Raw genomic sequence first — 7,027 nt, 5'->3', positions numbered from 1 at the left:
CCAGGTTCATCTCCCCACTTCCTAAAACGTTTCTGTGCCAGCTCACGACCAAAACACCCAACACAGCCTGCTGCGTGAATACAAGGATGCACAAGTTTCTGGGAATAATGTTTGTAGCTTTTGAGCTCGTGCCAACAAATAAAGAAGCGAAATTCAAAACATTTCCTCTCAGTGCTCTCCCTCATGGGGGAGTTAAGCTGCAGAGAAGCCAGAAAATGCTTGACAGTGAGTAACACCAGATGAAATCCACGATCTCGCTTGAGTGGATTGGATGGGTTGTTACCAACCAGTAGCGCCTTTAGAAATATATTTACTGAGCAAATAGAAGACGAGTTCAACACCGTCTTTACCTGCTGCATTACATATTCATGTGTATTGTTACAGTCTTATTCCATAATAGATCAAATTCATTTTCACCTTAAACTCCGACACAGAGCAGTTTGGGGCAGACGTTCTGCCAGGCTCCATCAGGTTGGATGGTGAGCATCTGTGCACATGTTCTGAGCAACATTCACAGGCCGGTCTGTGATGTGCTGTTCTTTCCAGATGCACTGTATAACTAGGCCAGATTATTTCACAGTGTCTGCATGTTATACCCACAGAGCTACAGTTTAGCCTCATTTCCTGTCTTCTTCACATCTAAAGGTAAACCCACGTCCACATCACACACCCACAATGCAATGCAAAGTGTCTGAGGCGTGACTGCAGTCATATCTGCAGCAACATTTTTGTTTTCAGGCAGACACATTATGCTGTCTTTAGTTTGTTCCTAGTTTTAAACTGACGCCTGCATTGTGCTTGTTTGTATCTATAATTTTATATTCCAATATATTTTAAGCACAAGTTACAGTGAACCTCAGATTTTATTCTAACAGATTTTTGTAAAACATGGAAAAACTTCAGTTTGTGGATATTACAGAAGCATTGGATCCTTTTCCTAACGAGCCTGCTACAATGACGTTGTTTTGTCTCCCAGCTTTCTGATGAAACAATAAAATCACAAACATGTGAACAGGATTATATTTTATGCTACTCGAGTATTTCCAGGACGATGTCCTAAACTAGTCTAAAACCCACAAACACAACATGACAAGTAAAGTAGCTGAGTCCTTTGAAATGACCGGGTTTCTAGAGAAAGACGTCAACAACCGTGAGTCTCGTGGTCGCTTCTGCTTTCAGTTCAAAGGCCAGTTTATAAAGAAGCAGTTTATAAAGACATGTCATCGATTACAGTTTTGTTTAGTAATTTTTAGTCTATCAGACAAACAAAAAACTCAGTGACTCTTCAACCTGTAACTGAAAGAATGAAACACACAAAACTTTCATGGATCTCTCGATCAATATCAGACCTTTGAGTGCAAAAGTAGGTTTAGCCTGAATATTTATAACACAGATGTGTCAAAGGTCATAGGTCACTCACCACAACAGGACGACATGATCAGAGCAAGCCAGAGAGAGACGGAGAGCAACACATTCATCCTGGACGAGAGACACAAACTGACTGAGACAGACAGAGAGAGAGAGGGGGAGTGTCTAAATGGAAACTCTCCAAACTTCCCTAAACCTGCTGGTCTGGAAGTCCAGCAGTTCATCTAAACAAAAGGCACTTGGACTAAAACGGATATATGTCGTGTCCAAATTCATGGGCTGCATCCTCCCGAGGTCACATTTGTAGACCGATTACGTCACAGTGACGCGCCGAAGGCTGTCCAAATTCGTAGACTCCTCCGAATGTAGCCGACAAATGCGTCCTCCTTTTCCCCGAATTTGAAGGATGGGTCGGGTGTGTCCTTCGTGGCCCACCATATCCCAGAATTCATAGCGCGGCCCTGCCAATTCCAGTTTTCAACAATGGCGGCCGCTACTAAGTTTTAAAATTACTCTTACTAATCTTTGTGGGTCACAACATAAAATTTTAACATATTTTCAGGCGAGAAAGTAGCTGTGTAAACATCAAATATCTGCTCGGTTTATCAAGACATCACATATTTGCAAAAGTGCTTCGACGTTTTCGGAGACGTCTGTTACCCACCAGCTCGATAGCAAGCCGGGAGCTCAAGGGTTACTGATGCGGGTTAAACGTGATATATAAGTCACTTAGACAACCTAAAAATGTTATTGTTTGGCTTTTTTCAGTGTTTTGTTTGTTCGTGAGTAAATCGGTTTGGCTGAGATTAAAGTTATTAGATTATTAGATTAAATAAAACGTTATTAATCCCCCGGGTGGGTTCCTCCTTGGTTTTTACACAGCTGACTAAACGTCAAACAGAAAACTGACTAAACAGAAGTATGAGACAGTCGAGAATTTACGCCAGTGTCCTGTTATATTTTAGATAGCAAGGAGCAGACGGCTGAGTTTATTAAACTCCACTGAGACAGCGGTGACGCTAATCTGAAGGCTAGACCGTCCAATTTCACGGCCGTTTACTTCCGGCCTACCTGACCTTCTGAGGACCCGGCCCACGTAGACCGCGAAGGCCGGGTCCTCAGGAGGATGCAGCCCATGAATTTGGACACAACCTTTGATACATTTATCCTACCATAAAACAATGAGACAAGGTACGACCTCTCCCATGCTCCCAGAGTGCTCTGGAATACACACAAAGTTTGCAGACTATCAAGGATCAAACCTCTACCAATCTAAAACTAATTATAAAACTCTATATAAGTAGATATTTCTAAGCATAAATGACAATCAACAATACAAAACCTAACAAGTGTTCACAAAACTAACTAAAATTAACTGTGTGTTCCGACCATGTTGTTCAATACAGGCGACATAAAAACAACCAGCAGTGAAGAATTTCATTCTAAGGGTTGAAATTGTCTCTGCACTGAATCATATCTGTTATTAACCTCTGTCTCTCTTCCACAGCATGTCTTTATCCTGTCATCCTTCTCTCACCCCAACCAATCACAGCAGATGGCCCCGCCCCTCCCTGAGCCTGGTTCTGCCGGAGGTTTCTTCCTGTTAAAAGGGAGTTTTTCCTTCCCACTGTCGCCAAAGTGCTGCTCATAGGGGATTATATGATTGTTGGGTTTTTCTCTGTATGTATAATTGTAGGATGTACTGTACAATATAAAGCACCTTGAGGAGACTGTTGTTGTGATTTGGCGCTGTGTAAATAAAATTGAATTGAATTCCTCATCAGAGGAGGAGTGTCTCCCTCGTCACCGCGGGCGAGCGGTGCTGTAGCAGCTGCTCAGGTGGATGTGTGCGTATGTGTTCCTCTGAGTGCTTATAGATGCGGGTGCTGATGCTGACGAGCGTGCCTCTCACGCACCTTTGAAGAAAGTGTCACCAACTACGAGGAGGAGCTGAGCAGTCAGCGCAGACCAGAGAGCACCGCAGGTACGTGAAACCTGAGGCCAGGTTTCAAACATGCTGTGATGCAACCCTTGTTCAACACACCTGACCTTTGACCCTTCCACTTTGTCTAACTACAGGCCGATCTCCAACTTGGAACAAACTGTTTACACCCAGCTGAAGGGCATCCTGATAAGTCTAACATTTTGGACGTGTCCCAGTCTGGGTTTAAAACACACCACAGCACTGAATCTGCTCTTTTACGGCTTTTTAAGGACTTATTTTTAGCCGTGGATTCAGGGAACAGTGTTTTTAGATCTAACAGCTGCTTTTAACACGGTGGACCATAACGTTCTCATCTCCACAGTCTTGAGACTGATCCACGCATTTATCACCTCTCGCCTGGATTATTGTATTTGTGCTTTGAGTGGAATGAGCCCGGCCTCCCTCTCACGTCTACAGCTGCTACAAAACACTGCTGCACAATGTGTAGCCAGTAAAAGCAAATGAGAGCTCCTAACCCCGGTGTCAGTGTCCCTTCACTGGCTTCCCGTTCAAGTTTGAATCCATTTATAATTCCTTTATTTGTTTTAAGTCTCGTAATGGTCTTGCCTCTTCTAATGTCTGAGCTTGGCTTTTAACCCAGTGACTTGTCATCCATCTTAAACGTTTACCTTTTGTATGTACCTGCACTGTTTGTTTCTTTAGCTCCTATGTATTAACTTATAGCCGGTTTATTGTTTAATTCTTTTCTATTGTTTTGTACAGCATGTTGGTCAGCTGTGCTTTAGCAATAAAGTGAAAGTGAAAGTATGGAAGTCAGCAATGATCAGGCGCAACAAGAGCTTCCCCAGACTAAGGAAGAACAAAGGAAGTCTGCACCGTTCAGGGGGGAGAGCAGCTCGTAGCGAAGCAGCAGACTGATACCTTCATGGTGACTCATACAAACAAAGTGAAAATGGCAACCAGCGTCTTTCTCACAAGTTGCGTGTAGCTGAAAACCGCAATAAGAAAGTAAGTGAGCACTCAGGATCAACTAAAAATGTAGAGTCAAAGTCAAAAGAGACGAAACAGAAGTGAGAATGTAGTAAGAAGCTGGTGTAGTGCTGCCACAAGCTGGAAAAACCTTCAAGGACCAGAGCGAAACACAGAGCAGACTAGTGCCTGCTCTCCTGCCCCACTCCTGCTTTACAGGTGAAAACAGAGCAACAGGACCGCTGAGTCTTTGACTTTATTTATTTTCTGCTGTGTTTTACTTGCATCTATTTGAAAGACTGAGTGTAAACACAAAAAATATTTTATTTTATGAGCTGGAATGTGCAGAAAATAGGTTTAAATGTTAAACTAATTTCTTCCAGTCAGAGAATGTTGCAGATAATTAAATGTTTGCTTGATGCATAAAGTTAAAAGATTCAAACTAATAAAACAAGTTTTAAAATGTTACAGCATCAAGGTTAAAACTCTGAACTTGTTTCCAGAATACGTTCAACATAATTTCTCACAGTCTTCATATCATATCTACACATCGAGGCAGAGTCACTGCCTCGATGTGTAAGACGCTGATTCACATCGAGGCTACTGCAGCAGGTTATGGGAAGCTTTTTCTGCTTCTTCATTAATAAAAATGTAGTTTAAATGTCAGGAACACGTCTCTTGAGTTACTTCACAACAACCTCATCACAGGAATATCCGAGCTTTAGTAGGCGGACCTAATAATTGAGGATTTTGCTTGTGGATGCTCAGGAGGAGCAGCAGCTCCAACAAAGACGTAGAGTAGCTTTGAACCGGACAGAACCTTTGCTGTTTCGGACCCCATAGACCCAACCTCCAAGGGCCAAGAAGAGTTTGTCCATTTGTACAAAACCTGGCACTGAATGTACAACGATTTATATTTGCCACTAAGGCTTTGGCCTCCCTGCCCTACCATGCCCATGCAGGATGCTGCAGCATAAACACTGTGCCCTGGCTGACATTGGTCAGCTGGATGTGTAGAAGAGTGACGTCCTTCATCCTGGTCTTTAGTGGCACCAAATGTTATATGTGGAACCTGTTTAAACAGGAACAATGAAGAGACACCTAGGCTCCGGTAACTGGACAGGTGCTTTGGTTTGTGCGTCGAGTGGACAGTTTTACTGAGATGCTGACGAAGACTCAGATATGAGAAGATGAGACCTGAACACCAGTGTGGATGACTCCAGTCCCATCTTTGCACAGTTCTGAGTCCAGGATAGATTATAAAGCTACTTTTTTAAACATATTAAAGATCGGACACCCCAATCATTACACTGCATATGTCAACTGCACTCCAACTTGAGGCTGGAAACCAAGGCCTGAGTTTCACCTGCTCAAAAACTAAAGTAATGCCACACACGTGGCTTTTTTAAATAATTCTCTTTCACCACCTTGAGTTTGGGGGTGTGACAGGACTCCTACGCGTGCTCCTGTATTAGTGGTGGTTTCAGCGGTGAGACATATCACATTATCACAGATATGCATTTAGGTGTGTACAGGTTAAAAGTGGAGCTGGTTCAGGACTCGATCAACCAAGAACTGCTGAGCCAATCAGGTGCGACGAGATTGGTCCTCAGTGGAAAAATGTGTTGTAGAAATTCCTCTTTAAGTGTTTCTCAGGGTCCTAGAAAAATGCATACACTATTGGGCTTAGAGCCACAAATCGACCACGCCCAAAAAAGTGCTATAAAAAATTTATATATTAATATTTTATTCCACTTTAAATTAGCCAATCTTTTAGACCTACTTCTCCTTGAAATATTCATGTCAAGTTTTAATTACATTTCGCGGATTTTAACCCTTTATATCCCGGTTTCGTCACATGAGCGCACTGCTTTTTTTGCCCCAAAAAACATAAAACTTGAATATTTTCCAAAAAAAACATTTGAGGTAATATTCAATTGTTATTATAATTAGGCCTTTAGATGGACTAAAGATTGGCACCAACATTCATTTCGATCGCCTTTTTTTTTTTTTTTTTTCCAGGACCAGAAAATGGTCTCCAGGCGGCAAATGCTCCTCCTCTAGGCCGAAATAAGTGCATCTTGCCGGGGTAAGTCGCGACGATTACCGGGGCACGATCACCGGGGACCCCTTTTTCCAGCACACACGCCCGATACCACGTGACAACAAATACGTCATTTCCTGTTGACTAAAAAAAAAAAAGCACCCTCTCACAGTCCTAGGGACCAAAAAATGGTCCCGCCCCATCAGCGGGCGAAGCCGCTGCTGCACGCCGGAAATGAGGCTTCATTTCCCGCAGGTCTATCTAAGCAGCCCGCTGTTTTCCAGCCCGGGGTCAAATGTGGAGCAAGGGCGCCACCCGGTGGACAAATAAAAAAATTACAACTCTAAGGCCCGTCCTGCAAAATGAAAATGAAAGTTAAACATCTACGATCCCTTTGACCGTAATTAATTTGCAGTGAAAAATAGCGTTTATAATGGGTTTCAATGGGGCACAAATCGACCACTAAGCCCAATAGTGTAAGTTTGTCTGTAGCTTAGCCACTGAAGCTAATTGAAGGAAGTCAGACTTGAATTTTGAAATAAAATCATATCAAACTTTTTTTTTGGAGAATTTGGCTATAGTCCATTCAACACTGTGCAAATGGCATGTAATCAAAATTTGAAAATAGCCACAAATCGACCCAAGACCCTCCAGGGGTTTTAAATGTGAACATTTCATACATACTGTGTTAGCGTTGCTTC

This window comes from Rhamphochromis sp. 'chilingali', assembly GCF_963969265.1.
Source record: "Rhamphochromis sp. 'chilingali' genome assembly, chromosome: 11".
Lineage (NCBI taxonomy): Eukaryota > Metazoa > Chordata > Actinopteri > Cichliformes > Cichlidae > Rhamphochromis > Rhamphochromis sp. 'chilingali'.
This window is presented reverse-complemented; position numbering follows the sequence as displayed.